Source organism: Catharus ustulatus, chromosome 5 (assembly GCF_009819885.2).
Source record: "Catharus ustulatus isolate bCatUst1 chromosome 5, bCatUst1.pri.v2, whole genome shotgun sequence".
Lineage (NCBI taxonomy): Eukaryota > Metazoa > Chordata > Aves > Passeriformes > Turdidae > Catharus > Catharus ustulatus.
The window spans coordinates 20,265,166-20,291,226 of record NC_046225.1 but is presented as its reverse complement, the minus strand read 5'-3'; the positions used below and the strand labels follow the sequence as shown (position 1 = coordinate 20,291,226).

Genomic DNA, 26,061 nt, shown 5'->3' with positions numbered 1-26,061 from the left:
ATAATTACTTTTACTTTCCCTGAAGTCAGTCTTTCCTCCAAAGGCTGACATGCCCAAAACCACTTTCAGAAGTAGCTTATTACTGCCTTCATGACAGCAGGAGCAGCGTGCCTCCCAAATCTCCATTGCTCCTTTCCCTCAATATGCCAAAAATGAGACTGCAAGAGAACAGAAGAGGAAGCCCAACAGGGATGGGATGGGTTGGTTTGGTGGAATGATTGGGTACAGAAGGGAGGAGTGCATGAATTATTTTAATCATTTCACATTATTTTTTTAGAGCTTTTATAACTGAGAAAAATTATACTAATGAGTGCATAAAAAGAATATTAATACTCTCATACCATGAAGTGTTCCCACCAATTAAGACACACCAGACTCTCTTGGTACAGTATCTTGGTACATAAGGTCATACTTCAGAAGTTCCTTTCAGTACAGTTTGGATTTCACCCTCTAAGCTATGCTCCCAAGCAATAAATGGACAAAGACACAGATTTATTAACCCCACTCCCAGCCCAAAAGCATGTCTGATAGACTTGGAAAGTATCCTATACATTCAAGATAGGCATCTGCCAAGATACATCCTACTCTAATGCTTGATGAAGGTATTTTTCCCCTCAAAACTCTTTACTCACTACCAATTTCCACTTGAAATAACTTTTCTTTCTGAGCAAAACTTGTTCCTGTGTTTACAATTACACTGCTCTATAAGTTTATCTGCAAAGCAGGTCACCCTGAGGAACCACAGTGGCACGCTGGCTTTAGGTACCCAGCTCTCCAGGGAGGTTACCTCCACAATATACAGACACTATTCATAACTTTCCTATCACTGCAGATACACAAAGACCACAGAAGCCCCAAACACATGGAAAGTATTTTGTGACTTCAGTGTCATCAAGAGCCAAGCAAGCAAGATTCGGGAGCAGCATAAGTCTTAGCTGCGTTTACGGATTCATCGCAAGCACGTGGTAAGAAAAAAATAATCCAAAACTAAAACAAAACAAAGAAAAAATATCTCCACATCAACCAAATTTCACTCCATTGCTACTAAATTTTATATATTACAACACAAGTCAAACCTCAAAGCAGTCCCTAATGTGATGTGAATACAACATGAGCTGAGGCACTGGGCAACTGAATTTTCTAATAGCAATTTCAGTATCACTAATTTCTGGAATTTTATAAAAAATAAATCTAAATTGAAGACACCAGACTTCTACAATATCCCTCCTTTTGGAGGAGCATATTGTTTCCTTGTTTGTTTTTTTTTTTAAGCTAAAATGCATATTAAGACATTAAAAAACCCTTTGGCTCTGCCTCTTTAAATGAGCAGACAGCTTCTTTAGCCCTTCCCATTCCTTCACCTGTCCCCAGTTACAGAGCACAGCTGCTTGCGGGCTTAAGATTTCTTTTGTGAAGTAACAGCTCATGATAATCTCATTAAATCCTTTCTAACACTTTCTAGTTCATACAGGATTTCCTTCGCCAGGGCGAGTGGAACAAGGATTGGCTGCTCAAGCAATCTCCGTGCAAAAAAAAAAGTCACCCAAACCCCTCCTCACAGAGGAGGGTGCAGAGGAACCAAGGCTCAGCCCCAACCAAGGGGCTGGAACAAATCCAGAGATGCAGGACCTCTTTGCTGTTTCTATCTGCGGCTGAGAAACCACATGTAAGTGTAATCCCTGGTATCTTTTGCATGTGAAACAAACCATATGCTAAGCAAGCTCTGCTACCTGTAAACCGTTCTGTTTAAATCTCAAAAATTCCTCTCTCTGCTAGCCTAGGCAGCACTCATTGCAAAGGAGTTGTGCTCTCAGGGCAAGGCTCCATGACCAGACTGGTTGCTCTGACATCAGTGCCATTCCCAGGAATGGGAGACAAACCTCCCCAGAGAAAATGGACAGTGTGAAACAAAAGCAAGACAAAAAGAGGCCTGACTCTTTTATAGCTATGCCTTCTATCAGACTATACAAGCCATGCTAGGGGTGTTCTGAAGGCATTTCCAAGGAGAGGGACCTCCCCAGAGCAGCCTTGGGTGCTAAGCAGATGTAAGTGAGGCACTGGGAGCAAGAAAAGCTGGGATATCCTAAACTCCTCTAAGATGAGATGAGAACAATTTTTAGGCTGCATTAGAGGAAACCACTGTAGCATCAACTACTTGTATCAAAATGGTCAGTGTTCATTTCACTGCACACAGTCTCATCAATAGCAGTTTAATAGGATTTTTCTCTGTTTACATGTACTTAAATGGCAAATGCACATTTCCTGCTCCAGCTGCCAAAAAATACTTTTTCAACCTGCCTGACTAAAACCACCCAAAATGCGCAATGCAAAATGCAAATTAAGACAGTTTAAGTTCTGTAGAAAAGGCTGGCCAGCTCAGGTATCTGGGTAACAAATATTTTTATAGGCCTTTCAGTGGCTCAAATCCAGGACAGCTCTGCAGTGATTTATTTCCCCAACAGCTTCTAGGGTGGCCTGTGTAAAATTAGCTGGTAATCACAAACCAGGCCCCTAGTGGGCACGTTCCACACCCAAGCAGCAGCGACTGGTGCTCCCTTGCTGAGGGTCACAGGAGAAAGAGCAAGGACTGAGAGGGGAATGCTGGATGTCTCATGCTGTCAGGAAGAATGAAGCTGAGCATCAGAGCATTATGCTAGAACTTTTCAGGACCAAAGCACAGTTCATCTTATTTAAGCCATAAATGTGTCGCGTTTTATGATGGCCCTGCACAGCATAGGCTGTGTGCAGTCTGAGCTGCTACTGCAGTTCATGGATTTTTAGCTGAAAATTGTCCCTACATCTTAGTGAGGAAGGGAGCAAATATTAACAGAACAACCTGTGTACTGACCCTTGAGGAAACTTCTGCTGAGCTTCACTGATTACGACTTTCTACATAATTTCAACACCTTATTTACAACAGAATTGGTTGCAAGTCCCCATGCACTGAAAGTCTGCAAGTCTTGCCGCCACCTTCTCTGCTGCAGGGCCCCATCTGGGCACTGCCCTGGCCTGCAGGCTCCAACTCCCTCCATAGAACAAACGTGCAAAGACATTGCAAACTCTTTTTTCCTGCCTCCAGTGCAACACCAACCACCTCAACCAAAGCATCCAGCCAAGACAGCGGCTAAAGCATTGTGTTGATAATTTTTGTTTGGCTGAGATGATTCAGCAACATCTACATGGTCAGCTCATGTGTTGATGCAACTCTGGTGTCATCACTGTCTCTCAATGACCTGAAACCATCACCAGGCTGTGGTGATGAAAGCTAGAAATTAATGGGAGACTCCCAAATCTTACACAGCAGCTGCTTTTCTTCAACAATTCCCCACTATCTTTAAGAGAAGTGATTCCGACAGATGTTAAAGTTTTATGCTCTCAATTCCTATTATATTCACTCAGGTCTAACAGTTCCTCCTATCAGTTTTACCATGTTTTTCATTCATTTTGGCTGATCTATTTTTAATATATATCTCTTTTAATATATTCTTAAAATGGGCTAATTTAGTTCCCTGGCTGTAGATATGTCCATCCCAGCACTTGCAAATATTCAGATGGAGAATAAAAACTAGATACTAGAAGTCACGTGTTTATTTAAAACATGTAGCTGGACAGTATCAATATGACACAAGGATAGAAGATGAAAATTAACCTGCAATTCCGTAATATCATCAAATAAATCGACCTGCTAATGAAAGGAAACACATTTCCATAAGAATTCGAGTGGTATCCAAGTAACAATTCCATGATGATACATTTTCAATTAAAGAATTACAATGGACTACACTTATTTTTTCTCTCTAATGCTAGGTTGTAACTCCTTACTGTACAGGCAGCTGAATATTAACCTACAGCTTCTGTTCTTTGTCTTGGTAGTAACTGGAAAATGTTTTCAAGGTCGAATACTTTTACTAAAAAAGATACCAAATTTTTGGAATTTTTCTTCTTTTCTGTTATCTGGTTGCTTGTTCATACCTACTTTAGCAAGTTAGAGAAATATTAACAAAATCTAAGAGAAACGGCCAGACTGATGAGTGCAGAGGACTGTACCCACTCATAACAAAAGCAAAAGTAGGTCTATTTATTAATATTCTGTACCCAAAAAAGGCTCATGTCCTATAAAGCCACAAGATATGAAAAAACAAACTCATGGTTACAAGAAAGTAGAGCCATGTAGTGAGTCAATGTTTGCAAGGGGCAGCAAATTTTTCATCTGTCCGTTTACAGTGACAAGCTCCTAAGTGCAAGAGCATGAAAATTAAATTCAACATGATCTTCAATTATGTGATCACTCGTATTATATTCTGTCACAACATATCACTCACTGATGTTGCTATGTGGTACTACAAAATGTTCCTATTTAATCAAATTGCAAGCAAAATGCATGAAATTCTAAAGATTATTTTCCATATGCAGCTACATATCTGTCAATAACTACATTCCTGAGTTTTGGTCAGATGGCACTGATGCCTGAGAGGACAGGAACAGTACACTGTATTGTTAAACTCTCCACTAAGGCTTAGCTTCAGCAATTCAGCTTTCATTACAAATGCTAAAATTCAGTAGTGACTGAATTTAAAAGCTAAAAAAAAACAAACCACCTCTACCCTTAAAATATATTTAAAATGTTCTTCCTTGAGCTTTACAGGAAAATGAAAGTAAGGGAGGGATGGAGGAGAGAATCAAGATATTGTTCCCATTCCACAGTATCTGTGGAAGGATTATTTCAAGTTAGAAAGCTACCAAGAAATGGAAAAAAAATTAATTCTTACACATTGAACAGTAGTTCCTGCTTCCCATGAAAGCCATCTGTTCTGTGTATGTACATGGTTTGAAAGACATTCCCAGGATTGTGTCAAGCCAAAGGAATCCCCACTAGGGTTACAGAAATATAAACTCCCTTCACACTGGCAGGAGAGCACTAAAATGCAGCTCTGAGGACATGGATAGCTTCTCCTGCCTCAGGACCATAACAGTCCTGCTGGCATTCCAGGCGTTACGCAGGATTTTCCCATCTGATATTGGGTTATGAGAACTGAAACTTTAGCAGGGATAACACTGCAATACTTTGAATCAGAAATTCTTCAGATGAGTCTAAGGCGAGAGCTCCACTCTTCTCTATTGCCAAACGGCATCATCACCCTTTCTCCCCTTTGCAGCTGACACGAAAAAGGCTTGGAAAATATTTTTGAAACAGGATTAATTCCACAACACAATTTTTGCCATTACTAATTTTAATGGAAGTGGGACATGGCACAGTCTGGATAATATACTTGTTCCACATTCATTTCCAAACTCTAGAAATGGAAGTTGAAAACAGAAGTGTTGTGTAAGAAGGACATCCCTTCCTGTGGGCCTGGCATTTTTGCAATCCCTTGTCTACAACACAACTGAGTTCAAATTGCAATTATTTTTCCTAGGGAGCAATTAAATACTGCTACTCATGCTAAGCATAAACACCAACTACAAGCAATGCTCAGATGACTTGCTCAGGTTCAAGGGTTCACTGCACATGAATATCCATAAATACCACTGACAGCCTTAGCAGTATAATGAACTTTGCAGCAACTCATGCAGGCAGTCTACACAATACAAGAGCATAATGCCCCTAACCTTAAAGCAAGAAACCTGCAGAAGCAATTCTGAGCTCCTTTTACAGCTGAAACAGTGTGTTCCAGGACTATTTAAGAAATAGAACCTTGTTTGTAAAATTTTCGTGAGTTTATTGTTTTTTAAGTCATTGGATGGAATCAAACAGTAGAACTGAAGAAAACATTAACTTTATGTAAAGATGGTCATTCCACTGATTTATCACTTCAATTAGCAATGTTTTCGTACCTCCATTAACTTAAACACACAACATTGCAAGTTAAACACCCTGGGATTTTTAAGGCATCACATAATATTTTATCTTTAAAGTGCTTACGTTTTTTTCTCGCAAACACTGGCCACAGTATCACACAGCCTCTCATGAGCAGATATTTCTGGCATCTCTTGAAATACATGCCCCACTCCCAGCTCAAAAATCAGATCTGTGTTAAAAGAAACACTCTCTGTTTGAAATCTAGGGAATACATTTAAATCATTGGTTTTGTTTAACTTCACTATTTTCTTAGTTGCTAAGATGCTGGTGTCTCTGCTTCTATGGAGCTGCAGCACAAATAATAGAGGAAGCTGCTATACAGATCTGTGTACTTGGTAAATGCTGCTAGCAAAAGCGAGCCCATTGAAAATACAGTATATATTTTCAACTAGCTCCAGGCTTTAGGAACTCTAAGGTAGGTTAAAATTACTTTTTAAAACAGTTATGAACTGGGAAGATGGGGTTTTCCATGTACAAACATAAACAGTAATGTCCCTTCCTATCTTCCTGATCTTGATCTGGTGGGAAACTTTTCCAAGGTGCATTTTGCTATTTTTCAAATCACACAGAAAGTTATCACATCCGTTCCTCTCTTCTGAAATGTTATCACTCCTTACAAAACTAGAGTGAACTGCCTGAGACCCCCATCTATTTCACAGACAAGTCAGCTGGGCTTAGTTTAAACAGCTTTCAACAGCAGCTTGAGGCAAGATATCTGAGTTTACACCAAAGCAGATGAGCAACACTCAGCAGTCTTCCCACCTCTCTTCAGGCAGTAATCATCAGCAGATAAGCTGTAATGGATTAAGACCAGCACATCTGTTCCAGCAGCAAGCATCTGTCTGTATTCTACTTTATCAATGTATGGACCTACAGTTCATCACAGTAAGGGAGCTCAGTGTTATTATCTATGATATCAGTCAGGTAAACTAATAACTTCCAGTGGTGCAAGCCCCAAATACAAGCTAGGATGCTAATAATAACAATTTTATTACTAATTTTCTTTCTTATACTTAACATTAGATGAGTAGCCTGCTAAAGTTAACAGATCCTTCTCACCTTGACTCAGTTTACATATTGATTGGTGATCTTACACCAAATCTCCATAAGCATTTGCTCTGGTCTGACTAACTTTATTAATCTCTGCTCCAGGAGCTCACACATGAATACCATGGCATGTAATAAAAAACTTTCTTAGTTCCTGTGTAATCCTGGCATGGGGAAGTGTTTGCCAGATTGATCATGCTGAAAGACAACTTTTTTCAATGTCAGCTTTTTTTTCCCCTCTGTTGATCAGTTAGGAGGTGCTTCTGTGCAGATCCAGAAAGCTGCTTCAACCACCAACCAACCTGAAACAGAGATGCTAAGGCTTCTTTTTGGCCACAACAGGCCTCACTTTCATGCAGAAACACCCAAAAGGCATGTTATAATTGCAACTGATTCCTCTCTGCCATGATGGGGAGAAATTCTGTCTTCAGCAAGAGGATGGATGCACACCTTTCTGAGAGCCCACCAGAAGAGTGTGGCAGGGAAGGGGACACAGTTCAGCAGCACATCTGGCCCACCAATGAGCACACAAACTTTTAGGAAAGAGAAAGTTGGGGTCTAGATAACGAACTGAGTGGCTCAGCCCCTGCTGATCACTACTTTTAAGTGAAGAATGAGCTTGTAATTCCAGGAAAAACAAATCAATACCGTGGCTGTGTCGTCTGCATTTTGTGTCTCCAGTGATTACCTCTTCAGTGCTTCAGGTTTCTATGGGTGGTTTTGGTAGTCCTTTTAACAGATCACCTTACAGCTGATCATGGTCTCTAAAACCTCTGCAAGGGGTTTTCCTCAGACAGATGGAGCAGGTACCATGAGCCCCTTCAGTGGCTGAAATAACATGACATGAACAGCTTAGTCCCAGCTTTTCTTTCTTGTTCTCCAGAGCTTTTCAGCCATACTCACAAATACCTTTGTAAAGAAGGATCTGAGTGAGGTGTTTATCACTGGTGTAGGGTTGAAAAGCCCTCTAACCCTGCTAGGACACAGGCTGTTGTAGAAAAAGCAGTGCTACCTGCTTCCTTCACACCTCTGTGTACAGAAAGTTTATAACATAAGGCCAAAAACTGACAAAATTAGATGTAGCTATTTGAATATCCCAAGTCCTTCTCCAGTAATTAAAAGGCTGTGAAACCAGTGATGGTATTTTGCTTCAGAGCTGATTTGTGACAATTATTAAAATAATAGTCTGAGATGGTGCTTTATGCATGAATGCAATAAATTTATTTGCACAGGATGCAAATATTGTCTCAAACCAGGGTAAAACAGAGAGCTACCTCAAAGGAACAGAAAGAGCTGGCTAGGGAAGATTGAAATAAGAGCCTCTGCAGTGGTGTCCAGTGTGAAAGACAAGACATCCACTGGCCAAATGTGGTCACTCTCAGTGGCCAGTGTTTGTGACCTCAAATCCCAGCCAAATATCACACAGAGGATCCTACATAAATAATAAGACATACAATAAGTTCACTAATATATACAATAAGCTCCCAGAAGTAACTAATCCTGCTTTTAAATAACTAACTCAATGAATGAATGAAGAAAGAAAAAAATATTCAACTTGTTAAAGTCAGGCACAATGAAGAAGTGCTGTTTCTCAGAACTGTTACCAAATCAAGATGCCATTTCCATCTTTCCTAGGCAATTGTTTACCTTTTAAAAAACATTATTTAAAAATAGGAGTCAAATTATTAAAGCATAGTCACCATAATGTTTAAAAATTTTACTGCAACAAAGGATATTTAATTTCCAGGTTATGTCCTGCTGCTGACAGCCTGCCTATAGCAGAAAAGGAACAAAAAAACCCAAACCAAACCAAACCAAACCAAACAATAAAAAAAAAAAAAAAAACCCAAAAAAACAAAAAAACAAACAAAAAAACCACCAAAAAAAAAACCAAAAAAAAAGCATACTAAGTAACTCCTAGGATAAATGAGAATTTGAGAATTCAAAACCTTGGCAGTTTTGGATACTCATTTTTCTGTGAGCCAAACAACTCCAAAATGTGTAGTTCTTGTACAAAAGCTCCTATGTTGCATAATTGAGCATCGTGATTCATTAACTTGGTAGTCTTGTTCTTAGTTATTGATAAATGAACCCATAAAGGCCCTGAAAACTCTGAGGGGCTTTTTTTGGTATTTTTTTCCTCCAAAAACATTACTGAAATGATAAATGATAAATACAGGTAATGATAAATTTAAGGAAACCACCTAACAATACCTTAAACAGTTCAAATCTCCAGTAAGACTTTAGGACAGTCAGACCTTAAAAAAGGTCTTAAACCTTTAAAAAGATGAAAAATAAATAAAAGTCAACAGCTAGTGTTATTAGAGATTCAACTCATTATCTTCACAGATATTCAAAATGGCATGAGCTTTCACATCTAAGACCTATCAAGAATCAACTCCAAGCAAAAATCAACATGAAATATTGGCATTGCCTGAAAAGTCACACAAATTGGTACTGGATACCACATATAAAGGAATGTTAACATTCGAACAGTCAAAGAACAACCTTGCAACAAAGAGTGGAGTTTCTACAGTAGAAGTCTCTGCAACAGTCATGGATTCATCTTAGAATCACTTAAGAAGCTTGTTTCTAGTCAACAGTACAATACCTACAGTGCCACTGTGTTTGCCAGCTCCAAATAACCTTTTTGGCTGTGCAATGGAAAAGAAATCATCTAAATAATAATGTACAATGTGATTTGTCGCATTTACTGGCTACCTAACGTCCATCATTTGGGCTCAGTATCTGTGACAAGTAACTTTGTCAGTAAATGGACAAGTTATCAGTTTTCACTGTTCTAAAGTGATTTGTAGAATTTTTCATGCAGCTTCCTCATTCCCTATACAACTGTATGACTCCTTCCTACTGATCAGTCTTTTTTACCCTACCACTTGTTCAACTCCCAATCTCCTGTATGATATCCAGCTGATACATTTTTTCCTCTGAACTGCTGAATTTATGAGGCAGGAGTATCACATTCTAGATGGCGAGAGGAAAAATTGCATCCTAAAAAAGTTTTGGATGATTCACAGCATCCCTTTGCACATTATGAGCCTCAATTTAAAAATTATTATTCACAATCTACATATGAGTCATAAGTACTCCAATTAAACAGGACCATGTGACAGCATTAACTCCTCGCTTTCACATCAGCAAAGCTGGACTCTGCAGCAAACCTATCAACCAAAGAAATGGTTTACCATTTCAAGGCATCTGAGCAAGAACAGAATCATGGTTCAGATGTGGAATTCCACGTTCTCAGAAGGCATTTAATCCTCTGCGGCATGAGTGATTTTAACTCAGCTTCTAGCATGCAGGCAATCCTTTCAAATATTCTGAAACTGTCTTTGCAATTGAATTGCTATTCTGCTAATAGTGATGCTCAGCAGAGGGACAAGGATCACTCTGGGAGACACTCAGGTCTTGCCACAGTAAATCTTGGGACAGAAATTCTTATATAAGATGATTCACATTGAGAGCTGGATTTTCACAGATCAGATGCTACATTTTACGAGTTTCAACCTCTAGTCTACACAGCAATATGGAGCAAATGTGTTCATACTTCCCTGTGGCAACCTAGCAGCAACTAGGTCTGGAACCACAAGGACTCAAACTAAACCATAAAACCTGAGATTCAGAAGAACAGAGGTACTGCCAGAGCCACATCAGTTTTTTGTGTATATTACAGACATCTCTCTAAAACCCTGTACCACAGCTTGAATTGTGAGTCTGTTAATTAACACCACATATCTGTAACAGTCACAATCAGGAGACATTTGTACAGAAACCATGGAAATGCCTGGCAATCTTTCACCTAAATCAAATTAACTCCCCAAACAAGAAAGCTCTTTACATGTCTCAGAAGTTGTTTCAACTCTCCCATTGTTTTCATTTGGACTCAAAAACTAACAGAGCTCAGCAAAACCTTGAAGCTATCACTATTCCAGGAAATGTGCTAATAAGGCAGAAGAGTGGGGGGGCCAGACACAACTCTGAAGTCACACCTTTACACAACAGCACCATAATTACCAGGATAAGGAAATGCACTGGGGTCATACTTGCAATAGACACCATCTGTAAGGGCTAGATGCTGCTGAGCTGATCCCTAGCTGTTATGTTCAATAGCAAGTTAGAGGAAAGATTCCTTGGGACTCCTTGAGCTTTTCAGGATTTCAGCTTTTTATTCCCCCTGCTACTGTATACAATAGCGGCTTGTAATCGTGAAATTACTGTACATGCAGATCCTCTTCTGCTTTAAACATCTGCAGTCTTGTACCTTTGAGATACAATTTATAATAGAAAATTCTAAAATGTCTGTGATGCAGGCAAATTCTTGAATGCATTTCCAGTTTCTGAAAAGTTTGGGGATTGCTTTTTGCTGTGTTGCAGTTTTTTCTAGTGTGTTGCTCATCCAATGCCAGAAAGAGAACTGAAATTTCCTCTCCCTTGCAACGTAAGCACTGCAGAACACCCATATGGCAAAGGGGCCAACAGCAGCAAGATAGCTTATGACTGTGTTCATTTTACATTTTCACTCTGTTTTAATAATAAAAGCCATAGCTTTAGATAATCTCTTAAACCATGGATTATTTGAACCGAAGAATTTCTTTATTTCTTTTTTTCCCCCTGCCAGTCTTTGAGTTTTCAAACTTCTCCCTAATTTGATAAGAATTAGAAACTTCATTTTGTTTTACTGCATTAAAAGAGTTTCCTGTGACCATCTGAGTGTGGAAAGTAGGCATATTTGACAGAGAGCAATGACTGGGAGGCTAATGATGAGGTTACAAATGCTGGCAGCTCTGGGCATCCATTAAGAGTACTGCAGGAAAAGGCTGACAAGTTTACCAGCTTATCCTTCAATCTCCCATTGAAAATGCTGGTTCACTGACATCTATTAAAAAGAAAATCTTTTAAATTGAACTTTCTAAAACATTCTTCACTGTAATTTCAGGACCTCATCTCCTGCACGTGAGCTGACTTCTTGGGTGTGAGGATCCCAAACAGATGACTTGAGTGTTGTATGACATTAACTACTCACACTGAACCACCTGCAGCATTTTTCAGTAGGAGGACAGGAAGGACCTCAGGGACACTGGGAATGAGTAGGAAAGGATGAAACACATCCTACATTGCTGGCATCTCACAGTTTCCAAGTTCTCTGGATGTACAACAGGGATACTCACACCTATCTCTGGCACTAGTAAACACGCCACAGAAAAAGGAGCTGGATGTGTGGCTTCAGCACACAGTGCAAGCAAACACATCAATATTGCAGGGGAAAAATACCTGCAACAGCAGAATTTTGGGGATCTGCAGAGACGCTGAGACAGGTGCCAATGAAGAAGTGATCTTTCGTGCCACCCTTTTCAAATAAACACAAAGGAGCCACAAGTGCCACTCTCAGCTCCTGAGTGACCTCATCTGAACACAGAAGGGATAGTAATATAATTAAACAACTATAAACCATCTTTTTTTTTTTTTTCTTTTAGATTCTAGGGAATTGTGTGAATTCATATTGTTACAGAAGTTTGATAGACTCCTTAAGCGACCTATTGGCAGTTAAATATCAGCAAAAATTGGGATTCTGATTTCTGCTACGCTCCAGCATGCCTCCTGTACAGGCACAAGAGAAAAAAAAAATAAAAAGGAAAAAAAGCAAAGTGTGTAATTTTCCGCTTGAACCTTGAGCCAGAAGAAATGAGCTGTCAGGCACTAGACAAGGTGATCACTTGATGTGAAATGTCCTCCATGGCACAAGAAGCCTTTGTCATCTATCCTTCACCTTCTTATCCCTTTAAGATGTTTGTAAAACAAATCCTGTGTTTTGTTCTGGCTCCTTCGACTTTCTGTCCTCTGCTCTGGAATGTGAAGAGAAGCTAGACAAAACATCAGGGAGGAACTTTGGAGAAGGAGGAGACCTTCAAAGCCATGCAGCCTCCTCAAGGACGAGAATTGCAATCCACTTCTGTATTTGCAGTTTACATGAAAAACTTCCAATTATCATAATAAAACACACACTGAAACTGTCCATGTGTTAGCAGAAATTTAAACTTCCAGCTCTTCATTCTGGAATCTGTTCTCAGTCAGAGTGTGTTAAAAAATTCACCCTTGCTCATATTGCCTGAACTGACTTAAGATGAGCAATGATTTTGGCACTGGATTTTGTTTGCTTGCTTGAAATTTTTGTCAGGGCCATGGAGATAAACAAGCAATTAATTGATAAAGCATTACAGTAATGTGTTTCAATGGTTAAATATCTTGGTTTTAACTAAAATTATTCTAATCCTTAATGCACCTTCTGAACTGTTTTTACCTTAAAGTAGGAAAAAAACTTTGAAATCTCTTTACAGATATGTTCTTTGTTTTAAAGACAAAAAAAAAAAAAAAAAAGACGTTTCAAAATAAATGGCTTATGTCTTGGGGAGTGTTAATGAGAGAAGACATTTCCAAAGAGACTCCAGAGTGACAATAGCACACGGATTGTGGTGGTTCCACAAGTGCAGAACTGCCCCCAGCAGTGAACACCCACTGAAGTGAAGCAAAGCACAGCCAGGAGGAAGGGAGGCAGAGAGGGGGAGAAAGAGGGAGGGAGAGAGAGAGAAAGGAAGAGAAGGAAAAAAATACCCAAACTGTTGCAAGTTCATGCACCCCTATTACAAATTCATTTTAATTAAACAAAGAGATTATACAGACATTGCTGACAGGGATTATCAAAATAGAATGGCGCCACCTGCCCCTTGCAGCCCAATTAATTAGCAGAGAATCTGAGGTGCCAATTACCACAAAGGAATAAGAAAGGATCAGTAAACACAGCTCGTGATGAACTTGAAAATTAACTCTTTCAGCTCACAACTGAAGTCCCAGAGCCTCACATACAGCCCTGATGCTGCTACAGCCCTCCAAAAGGCCCACACTGAAAAGACAACAGGCTTCTCTAGATCCCTCTTTCCCATGGTTTTGTGAAGTATGACCACTCCTGCTCTTCATGAAGTCCCCAGGGCAATTTTAAAAATTAGGCCATTAAATTTTAATAGCAGATAAAGTCATTTAAGATTGAAAAGGTTCCTCAAAATAAAAGACAGACTTCTTACTGTCTTTTGAGGTACATCAGGAAAATGCAGATTACTTCTCATGCCATATCAGAGAGGTTTTAAGACGAGATCCTGAGTAGAATTCCAGTTACTGACAGGTAACAGGTAAAAGTTTTAGTTTTCTAGGAAGTAGGTATTGCTCATAGGTGCTTGACTCCTTCTCTCCCTCCTCACATAACAATCTTCTCTTTCAAGGTCTTGAGTAGGATACCCAAAATTGCAATCTATTTTCCTGGGCAATCCAGAGTCCACCAAAGTAGTCCAGAAACTAAACTGCTGGCTTTGGATCTATGCAGTATGAGCCATTACCAAAGACACTGCTGTGCCCAGTCTGCCTCAGCACTTGCACAACTGGCTGGTGACAGCCCTGGGGAGGGAAGAGCTACTGCCATTTGCCCTCCCCTGGTATAAATCCCATATCACTGTCAGCAGAACTTCCTCCTCCTTCTAGAGGTTCAAAAGTGTAATGCCCTCAGTCAATGGATGTGAAGCTGTGCCATAAGGAGGAATCAGAAAGTACCCTGTGTGTGGGAACTCGGTATTTTTCCCAGTAGTTGGAGGAAAGACACTGAGGAATGAAACCTTCAACTTGCCCTCCTCAGAAGAGTAAGGTGATCTGCTGCCTTTTGGGGCAGGTAATGCTGGCATGTCTTATGCAAACTTATAATCACAGCTTAACCTTCCTTCATGGTTTCCTGGAGGCCATAAAAACAAACGAACAATGATATGCAAAGCCACAGAAGCAAAAAAAGGCAACTGCTCCCTTTTACTGATTTTTTTTTCTGCAAACTATAATTTCTTTTAGGGAATGTTTACCTCTCCACTATGAATATGCTCATTTTATAGTTACACTGACAGCTACTATAAGTATTATATATAATGGCAAACTTAGCTTTTTAAAGCTTTTGTATCATAATTAAAAATACAGAATGATAAACTTAGTCCTTTTTTAGTGATGTTCCTGACTTCAGAACATGCAAGTTAGAAAATAAAAAACATTCAAAAGTACACCTGATGCAGCTCCTAATGGCACCAGAAAACAAAACCAGGACATGTCCCTCTTAATTTATCACAAAAGAAGGAAGTCTACAGGTGCCAAGTATTTTAGAAGACCCATTGTCAGCTAGATCACCAATCACTGAAAATGGTTCCAAAAGAAGTATCGTTAACATAATTTGGGAAGACCAGAGATTAACTAAGAACATAAAACATCAATTAATCTGTAATATAACAGGCATACTTTTGTTGCTGTAGAGGCAGCAAGCATACTCAGGTGATAACACTTTAAAATTTGTCAAAGGCAAAACCCCTCTGTTTTCTTTTGAATTTTTGATTTATGTACGTTCACTAGGGTCCAAGGTCCAATCAAAAAAAAAAATAAGAAAGATGTAGAGATGTGTGTTTCTGAGGATGGCCATTATAAGCAATTTCTTCTTCTATGATGAATTCTTCAGGAACAAATCCTGAGTCTGGAATCATCAGAATGTGGTCAAGAGCAAAATCCCAGTTCACAGACACATGGGCAGGTTTGGGAGACTGCTGAGGTAGTAACTGTCAGACAGTTCCTGTTATTGGCAATCTGGTCCCCTCTGCCAGGCCTCTGCAGGAATGCCAGGATTAGGCCTGCAGCTGTACAGACTTAGTCACTAATTAAGAGAAACTATTCTTACTGGAGTTACATCCATGGTTAAAGCTCTAAGTGAAGCCACCTGAGACATTCAGAGGTACTGACTCAATCCTGGATGCCTTAAGGATCACCAAACTTATCAATGGTAAGACCTGAATGCCCATTCTTAAGGATATTTGAAATAAGTAAAACCTCTCTGAATTATCTTCTTGTATAAAACTGAAAAATAAAAAAAGGTTTTCTCATTCCTTGGCATTGTACGCATGCATAACTGAGGGTCACAGAACTTTTAAAAACATTTTATTAGCAAAATAACCCTAAAATATCTAAGTACAGTAATTTCATGAATACAACCCGCACCATTTTGACTAAAATTTTGCTTCCACACCGGAAATGCGGCTTACACTCAGGAGCGGCTAATATGTGAATAATTTTCTGACATTTACAACCCCAGAACTGCCAGCCAGGGTGCTGAGCCAAGCACCTGCCAGTAAAACCCAGGATTTCGCGATTGTTACAAATTGGTTACTGTGTTGCGCGGCGGGTGGGGCCAGCTCAGTGCGGGCAGCGCGGAGGGGGGAGGGAGGCAGGGGAACTCCCTCCTTCAGGCGAGGGAGAGGCGGGGGGCTCCGTGTTGACATCCCCACGGCTCGGGGAGGAGGCAGAAGCTCCGTGCTGCCATCCCCGCAGCCCATGGGGTAAGCGGGCCCCGTCCCTGCCTGCCACCACGGGGCAGCACCGGGCCGGGGCGAGCGAGCCCAGTCGCAGCAGCGGCCGGCCCCGAGCGGCAGCGCCGGGCTGGGCCACCTGGCCCCGTCGGCAGCCCCTAGTGGGCCGAGCCTGCACAGCTCGAGCCAAGCCAGTAAACCCCGCCATGCCGCCATTCTGCTACTATTTGGCAACTTTGCTGCACGCGGGTCCTCGCTGCGAACGACAGAGCGGTTTATAATCAGGTGTGGCTTATTTATGGACAAAGAACGAAATGTTTGCCAACACTCGGAGATGCGGCTTATAGTCCGTGCGGCTTGTAATCGTGAAATTACTGTACTAAAGGCTTCATTTGTACCAGGCTCAGCAATGCATTTTCACCTGACTGTATTGTGAGATAACGTCTGTAAGGCAGCTCCAATGCAATAAAAAGTGCTGATTTCACATCAGATTGCAAATGACAAGCTCTGCGTCAAATTTAGCTGCTCTTTGGAGATAAAAATGGAAGCACAGAAAACTAAGAGCCCAGTATAAATTGAACAGCTTTCTGAACTGTTGCAGTTTATATATATAATGTTAGTTTTCTAAGGTGAGGGCCAAAATAAATGTTTGGAGTTCACTCTTAGCTCTGTGGCGCAGCAGAGATGGACGTGCGTTCGCGGTTGCATCATGGACACTGGAAAAACCCGCTCACCACTGGGAGGAATGCGCTTGGCACCGAGTCAAACGCACAGCGTGGAAGCATTCACCTAATTAGTGTTTTAACAGCTGCTTAAGGTTCGTTTCAATGGGAAGAAAATTATTGAGCACAATTTTATGTAATTAGTAGAGCATAAAACACGTGGTCTGTCTAATTAAATGTTTAAAACTATTGACATTACGTAGCTACTGTTGAGGTAAATGAAGTGGAAAATCGTTATGATTTTTTCGGTTGGTAAATTACTCCACAATATGCTCAAAGGCCCATTTGATAAGATGAACTCAATCCTAATGCAGAATGATGAGCACCGGGGCCTTTTCACACCCCACAGGTATGTGGAGGTCTCACCAATTTAACTGGAGGAACTGGCTGGCATTTCAGGGCTTTCAAGTCTTGCCAGCATGTGCTCCACTCTTCAGAGCACACTGTATTAAACGCAAGTATGTCCTGCTGCTTTGGTTCACAGCTCCTTTATCCAAAGGGTGACAAACTGTGCATTGTAGAGCTGAAGTCCTCGCTTTCTGATCCCAAAACAATAAAGCCATTGAGTAAAGATCCAGCAGGCACTTTGAAAAGAAGAGGAGCTTGGCACTGCAAGCAAATTTGCTTATAAAACTTGTATTTCACAGTTCACACTGTTGAAGTATTTGGACTTTGTTTTGCAGTTCTCAAGATAGATATGGAAGTGTAATTACGTATCATGCAGTATCAGTAGTGTGATTAATTTAAATCCAGCTGCACTACAGGTGCTTCAGTATATGCTTGTAGCACCCTGTTCTCATATTTATTTACAGGGGTATTGAATAATGTTGACAATAAAGCCCAAACTTCTGAGATTCAGTTTTTCCCCATTTGAGTCAATACAGGTTCTGCCTGACAGAAGAAATAGCACAAAACCAGGGAGTGTAGCTGTGGCACTCAAATCCAGCAAAGACAATAGAAAACCACCGAATTTACACTGGGTTAACTGAGGGTTTGTCCACCCTTTGTGTATTGATTTTAAAGCATTTTTAATTCTAATCCACATACCACACCACTGAGAAGAGATCTGCTTAAAAGTCAAAGCCAAAACATAAAAGATGTTGAATTCCTATAGTACACATTAACCTCATGTACTTGTACAAATGGAAGACGTATTTTGTTAAAACAAAACAAAATTAAAACAAAGAATAAAGAAGAAGAATTGGACATATTTAGTGTTTGTATATAAATTGAGCAAGATTTTTTTTTTTCCTGACCCATCATATTTTGTTGAAAAAACCCTGCCAGTGCAACAAGACCACACACAACCAAGAAGCATTTCCTGGGTAAAGAAAAGCATTTTTCTGGAGGTACCCAACTTAGCTTGCTTCTTTGTCCACTTTACAAGATAGTAATAAACCTATACAAATATACCTCAGTAAAGGAAGGTACAGCTGAGGCAAAGTTAATATGAACCAAATGATTTTCCTTTTTTCATACAGTCCCTTCACATAAGAGACAGAGTGTAAGTCTTCATCAATTAATTATAATGAGATAAGACAGGAACAAATGGAAGCTGTATTAAATATATCTGCATGCAATTTCAAGTCCTCTTCCCACACAAGACCCGTAACACTCTTCCTACTAAGAGTCATTGAGTTCCACCATTAAACTCTTGAGTTCTAATGCAGAGTTCCCTTTCTGAATTACTCCTTTTACAAATTGAAGTGTTTCTTTTGTAAATCTAGTGTTTGTTTTCCCACCTTTCAGGATAAAATATCCCCATTGACCAACTAATTCCAGCAGGCTGATGTAGGATTATATCATTTAAACAATCTGATTGGTGTCCAAGCATCATTACTGCAGGACAAATAAATAAAAAAACAAACTACAGACCTTTTTTGTGCTGTTAGAGATGAAAATGTAAGCCCTTTTCAGAAATAAGTTAGGTGGTCTTACACCTGTTAAAGGGAGGAATTAATCTAAGATGTATTTCTAATAAATATTTAAATGGCATGAGCATGGGCACTTGCCATGTATTTGGAAATTTAATTTAGTACATCATAGCCACTGTGTTTTCTTCTGCTTTTGTTTGGACTGTTTAATGCACTGTAAGGACAAGGATATTACATGCATAAGAAACTGTGAAGATTCACTCCTTTAAGTCTGCTTCCAGAAAATGATAGTGGAAATTGCACTAGTGTGGAAGAATTACACTGTACACATACTGCTCTCTTCTGTAGCCAGTCATCAAGTTTGGAAAGGACTTCGTAGATCACTGTGTCTAGCCATTAACCCAGCACTGCCAAGGCCAGCACCAAACTATGTCCCTAAGCAACACATCTCAACACATTGTTTAACACTTTTAGGGATGTATATTCCACCACTTCTCTGGGCAGCCTGTTCCAGTGCTTGACCACCCTTTCACTGAAGAAATTCTTCCTCATATCCAATCTGTACCTCTCCTGGCACAGCTTGAAGCCATGTCTTCTTGTCACCAGGGAGAAGAGCCCAACCCCCACCTGGCTACAGCCTCCTTTCAGGTAGCTGTGGACAGCAATAAGGTTTCCCCTGAGCCTCCTCTTCTCCAAGCCACACATCCCCAGCTCCCTCATCTGCTCCACATAAGACCTGTGCTCCAGACCCTTTCCCAACTCCACTGCCCTTCTGTGGGCACACTCCAGCACCTCAATGTCCTTGAGGAGCTCAAGGAGGAGCTCAGAACTGAACACAGGATTTGAGGTGCAGCCTCACCAGTGGCAAGTCCTTTCTCAAGCTGATGGGATGTTCACTCATAGCAAGAACCCAATACATTTTTCCAACATTCTCATCTCACCATTTGAAGATGGGATCAGATGACTTCTCAAGGTCCCTTCCAACCTGAATATTATGATGCCTGCAGAACACTGACAATCACATCCTGTGGCCACAACCATAGTATCTTCCACACACAACTCATTTCCTATTTCTTCCTTTTTACTGCAGGAGTCTGCTGCACTCACCTGCCTCAGCCTGCCCATGTAACTCAATTATTTCCTTTTTACGCACTATGTGCAGCAGGGTACAGGGGCTACAGGGTAATTCTCCCTTTCCAGCTTCCATATTTCCTTCACGGAAACTTCCTTTATCAACCACATTTGTGTTTTTAGAAATGTGTTCATTTCAATAAAAATGACTTACTGTTTTATGGAAGTTGAAGGCAAATGACCCAAATCCTATAAATCATTAAAAATACTTTTTCTAATAGAGTCCTAAGTTGCTTTTTTCTCAGTAGCAGAGAAAGCATTTTACTAAAAAAAAGTTACATTTTTGCCCACACTAAAAATTCAGCATTAAAAATACACTAAATGAGGGACAGATGTTTAAAACAGCGGACCTACAATGAAGTATTAAATATTGCTGGCACAGTGCGCCCTTTGGTACAATTTAGTCTCTTTTTGCAATAGGCATGTTTTCACAGCTGTAAAAGCACCAGAAATTACTGTCTTTGCTCCAATATTAATATAGAAATCTAATAAAAAATACACCAGACTGCTGAACAGATTAAACTATTGTTCATACATTCTATCATTAAAATAATTTTCTTTTACAAATTAGTATTAAAGTCAAATGTTTTGAAGTTATTTAAGAGGAACAGTGTCACTTTGAAGAATATATGGATTATCTGTACAAAACCAAACAACTCCACTGTTGTTGAAAGAAAAATGCAAGCCTCCTTAAGAAATCAAACCTGCTACTTGATGTTTTGCTCAATGACAAACAGCAGCACAGAGGAGGCAGAAGATCTTGTGCGAAATCACTCCAAACCGGTGCTGAGGACGCACTGTAGGACTAAAGCCCTTTTCCACAGGTACAGGTGGTGTCTTAGAGCTATGGGAGAAAGCAAGAGAGGTCATGGAAGGGAAGATTCTTTGGGGGATTTTTGTGTTAAAACATGATAAACATGAAGAAGATGCGCAAAGAGATAACACATAGAACAGAATGATAATACTAAAATCTTCAGACTCACTAACTGTGAGGATTAACTTGGTAAATCCATAAACCATGGCACAACATGCTCCCCACTATACACAGGTTCTGCTACACTTAATTTCTATATTCCAGTCTGGTGGCTCCAAAATCAAATATCTCAAGTTCACACTCTTTGTTGAATTTTGTTTCATTGATGTTTCATCTGCCTGAGCAATCTGTGATCATCACAGTTCTGATGAAGTGATGCCTACTTAAGTTGGCAACCATCAGGAATAAGAACAGGTCTGAGATATCCATAGCTCAATTTGTTTGTCATTGCTACATCAATTAGGTACATTAGTCCTTGTGACATCAAACTCTTTTAGCACTCAAAGCAATAAGGAGAGGAAATCTTACAAAAATCTGCATATAATGTTAAATGAAAGGTGAAGGACTTAGGTTGGGTCCTTGAGGGAACCAGGAAAAAATTATTCTATTGAATGTGTATGCATCTAATAGTAATATCAGTCCAAACTCCTGACAAAGAAGGGATGGGTTGCTGAGGAGAGACAAAGCTTGATTAAAAACTCAAAATGCCAGGAACATTGTTTTAAAAACTAGAAAAAGACCTAGAAGAAAGAGCAGAACAAGACAGGATAAGGACAGAGCACGTTTGCCAGCCTGATCAACCGGCAGGATGTGAGCACATACACTAACAGCAATAAAACCACACAAGGCTTTGGGAACACAGCTCCTGCTCAATAAACAAATTCCTTGGACTGGAGACATTTTCTTGGAAGGAATTTTTATGGCACAAACATTTCTACTCTCTTCTGGAAGCCCTGGAAAACCAAACCCAAACCTCCCCCCATTGCACTTGCACACACAAACTGAAGATGTGGACAACCCAAGTGAAACATGATAGTCCTTTCCTAGAAAGCCCCTTGTTATCTGTCTTGAGCAGGTCTTTGCTGAGGAATTTCCACCCATCTGTGAAGTTCAGAGCCCATGACCTAACTAATTCCTGCCCTGAAGAAATGCCCACATCTCTGGAAGCCTTGTTGCCATGATGGGCATGTCCCTCAAGTCTGGGGTTCCAGCCCTGCTCACCTGGGGATGCAGAGGTGAGAAATGGCAGCACTGCCACAGTGGCCAGCACAGCCCAGAACATAATGAAACTGAGACCCCTCACCCCTCTGGTTAGACAAAAAAGCCCCCCAGGAGCTATAAAATGTAAGGAGGGAAAGGAAAGGGGAGAGGAAAAACAATCTCTGAGCAGGAAAACAGGATAAATTCATTGAATAAATTATTTACTGGAATTATTCACTTAGCTTCAATTACAATCTATCCATTCTATCCACCATCTACATCAAATTATAATAAATTATTCTATTATAACTTGGCTTCATGCCTGCTGATTTGCAATAGCTTATTTTTTCAGAAAATAATGGTCTGATGCTGTTCAACCTTCCACAGGCTTTACATGTGCGCACTTGAACATACCCAAAATACAATTTCTTTTTGAGAGTCTCACTCCTTCTGTAAATTAGAGAGGGAGCGAGCATATTATATTTAAATTGCCAGCAGATATTTTGACAACATAACGAAGACCCAAGATATCAAAACAGTATTAAAACAAAAATATCCTGTTGCTTTCCAGAAGAGTTTGCCATATGTCCTGTACTCAAATGCAATTCTGAGAATATGTAAGCACTCTCCATCCTTCTGCCATCCGGTCTCATTACACAGCAGATGTTTTAAGGTTCTTCTAAATCTAAAATACCTTCTTCTGCTTTATCAGACCACCTCTGAAATTCATAAAGAATTGTACTTGAAAATTAATTACAACATGATGAAGAAAAAGAGGAAAAAAAAAAAAACATGAAGGTTGCTTTTTTATGTAATATATAAAAATAATATTAGTTTACACAACGACAGAGAATAATTATTTTTTAGGAATCCAAACTTGCACTGGCATAAAATGAGCACTCAAACTAAAACGTCTAGTTACACTGAAAGAACAGCAGGCCTAACGTGAAGTTAAGTCAAGGGTTTGCAAACATGAGAATACTGCTCACCTTCCTTTCCTTGTTCCCATACTCCTGTGCCTATAAACTGATCAGACAGACACCAAAGTTTTAATTCTACATTCACTGCAATTTTTACAATGTCCCTGATTTCAGCACAGCGTGCATCATATTGTGGATGGAAGCAGAAATAAATAAGGAAAATGGTGAGCAAAAAAACTACTTCCACACATTTTTCAAGTAGTTTATGAAACAACACTACAAAGAAAGAGATATCCAAGGCCTTATGAGTCTCTCTTACCAGGAGCAACTGCTGGAGCAGCAGCATGAGGCCAAATTCTACCCATGTGAGCAATCTCAAGGCAAAGTTAAACCAGGTGGGTGAAAGGGTGGTCATGCTCTGAATGGGATTGATTGGTTCTGTCCCTGGCAAAAAATGAAGGACAATGTAGAAGATAGCAGCACAGAGGAATTCCACCACAAATTCATATCTACATTTCAAGAACCTGAAAGCACCTTGGATGTAGCCAGCTCAGGTTCCACCTTTTCAAATATGGGTTTCTTAAAAAACCCCAAACATCACGTGAAAGATGAAAGCAACGCTTACTTTCTCTGTCACTCCTTACAAAGGAGTGTGAGGTTTTATTTTGCTTTTATCAACTTGTTCTACTATGCTACAAGTGTTTTTGTAAACCTGCAAACACACTAGCACTATTTCCATGGAGTTTCATTGCTGTGTCGACTACCATTAAAGGGTAAGCATATACCTCAAGACAATAATTCACTTAGCTAGTTGCCAGAGCCAGCATTATGTGAATAAGCTTGATAGATCTCTGTTCCTAACCTATCAGAAAACAATTTATGGAATCTAATAAATTAAAAATTAATTGTCTCCAGCAACCATATATTTCACAATAAATGTACACTCTTTGATCTCAACTGACTGTGCTATGTTCTAATTAATTTTTATACAGAAGTTTGCTATTGCCCCTTAAATGGATTTTATACACAAGACTAACCAGCTAGCATTTTCAGCTGTGCCTTTGTCTTTCCACCTTCCAACCAAGTTAAAAATTCACAGAATTCTAGAATTTATGGCATAGCTTTCGACATATAAATCTTTTCAGTTTAAGGAAGGCAAGACCTATATTTTTTCTCTGCTTTTTTGACCCCAACAGGCATATAATAGAAAGAAATACATGGCAACAGACTGAAGACCTGCCTCTAGACAGTGTGACTTTGGAAGTGAACCCCTTTCTGGCTCTCAGCTGCTTTCTTACCCAGTAAAACGTACCAAAGTTTCTCAGTCACTGTGTATCCCCACCACTATGTTCTGAGATTGGTATAGAGCCATTTGGTATTGCTGTTTGGAATGGCAGGGCAGCTGGCATGGAGTAGGGTTTTGGCCCTATTTCTGCTGGGGTGCTGTAACTGCACAATCATGAGTGGATTTCACTGTATCAATGACCAAGAACCTAGAAAAGACATCCACGACTGCAATACAAAATCCCCAATTTGGACTGGATGGTCTATGCACAGATCATTTAATGCATCTGATGTGTAGGTTCTAGCATCAGGGAAAGAAAATACCAGTGAGACTGGGGCAGAAGACAAAAGGAGAAATTAGGAGTTTGGCCACTGATGTTGTTTACCTCCTCCTTTGCCATGGGAGGTAGATTCTGTCCACTTGCAGGACCAAAATGCAATGAAAAAATTCTAATTCATTAGAAAGTAAAAGAACTTTACACTCTTGTCCAAATCCTACTCTGTCTTTATGCATTCATGTGGAAAGGTCTAAGGCACTTATCACGTTTTTGCATAGCACCATCATTGTCCTTGCTTACAAGTAAAAAGCTGTGTCTCTTCTACCTGCCATTAATTTCTGAAGGGCAGTATGATCCAAACACTTAAGCTATGAAAGATGCTCTAATATATTTTATATTCATATATATACATGTAAAACATAAACATGCACTTTGAAAATGAAAATAAAAGCTTAAGAAAATGGAAAAGCATCCCATAAATTCCCAGTGAGAAAGAGAATAGCAAATTCACTCTCAGCATCAGGCATCACTACAAAACAAAAAATCCTTATTGCATACCAGAATGTCACTTAACAAAATGTCAGAAAACTGTCTCTCTAGAGTGGCCTAAATATATAAAGATCCTGCCTTTGGATACAACCAGATGACCCTGGGAGAACTCTTGCAGCATTTTTCTGGTTTTACTCTGTAAAAACAGTTAAGGGGATTAAAAAAACTGTTAGATTAAAAACATTCTTTACTCTGTGGAGAAACTCTGTCAAGGGCATTCTTATACTTTGATACTGTCTACCTATAGACTGATACTACAACAAGTAAGTAAGACTATGCAGAAATTAAATTATACTTTTAGAACATGGGGTGGCAATTTTTTTTTCTTTTTCATGGACAGACCATACAAGACCATTTATGTTAAATGTTCAAAAATTAAAATAAATTTCATAATACAGACAGGAAGTCAGTTCGATGGGAACCAAATGGGAGTAATGGGACCCAGGTGGTTGGAATGGGTACAAAAACCCACATAGATGGCCATGTACGGCACAACTTGGAGCCTGGAGATGATTATAACTGGAACCTTCCAAAAGAAAGAATGGCTGTAAACTGTTAACTGTATCAATGCAAACATCTTGGTGACTCACCAATGAGAAAGGAGTGATGAGGGAGAAGTGTATAATTTACAGCTTTAATTGCAGCCAACACAAGTGATAGTGTAGATACTGAAACTATACCATATTAAGGAATGTATCAGTATAGGGCATCATGTGCAGAGAATTTTAACTCTTGATTAGGAGAGACCTGAGCATAACAGAAGTGGCAAGATGGAATTTACTTTAAATTTGAGTCAAGAAACAAACAGCCACAAGAACCATCATCTTAGGACAATTAAGGATAATAAGCAGAATAGGAGGAAGACTGTTACCCAGTATGAAATATGGTTGAGCATATACATTTAAGATTTAGCAATAGAGTTTGGGCCACTGAAATACCTTCAATTATTTATCCACCTCTGTTTATTCCAAGACAAAAGACTAACATCCTATT

The 26,061-nt window shown here is 39.7% G+C and overlaps 1 protein-coding gene across 2 annotated transcripts in view; it reads right to left on the bottom strand.

Annotated features, from left to right (window-relative positions):
• BMPR1B (bone morphogenetic protein receptor type 1B) overlaps positions 1-26,061 on the bottom strand; it is a 230,289-nt gene that overhangs the window by 76,725 nt on the left and 127,503 nt on the right. For both annotated transcript variants that reach the window (XM_033061222.1, XM_033061223.1), the window contains one exon: positions 20,728-20,867. The gene's annotated coding sequence lies outside the window, so the exon portion shown is untranslated. The remainder of the gene's footprint in view (positions 1-20,727; positions 20,868-26,061) is intronic.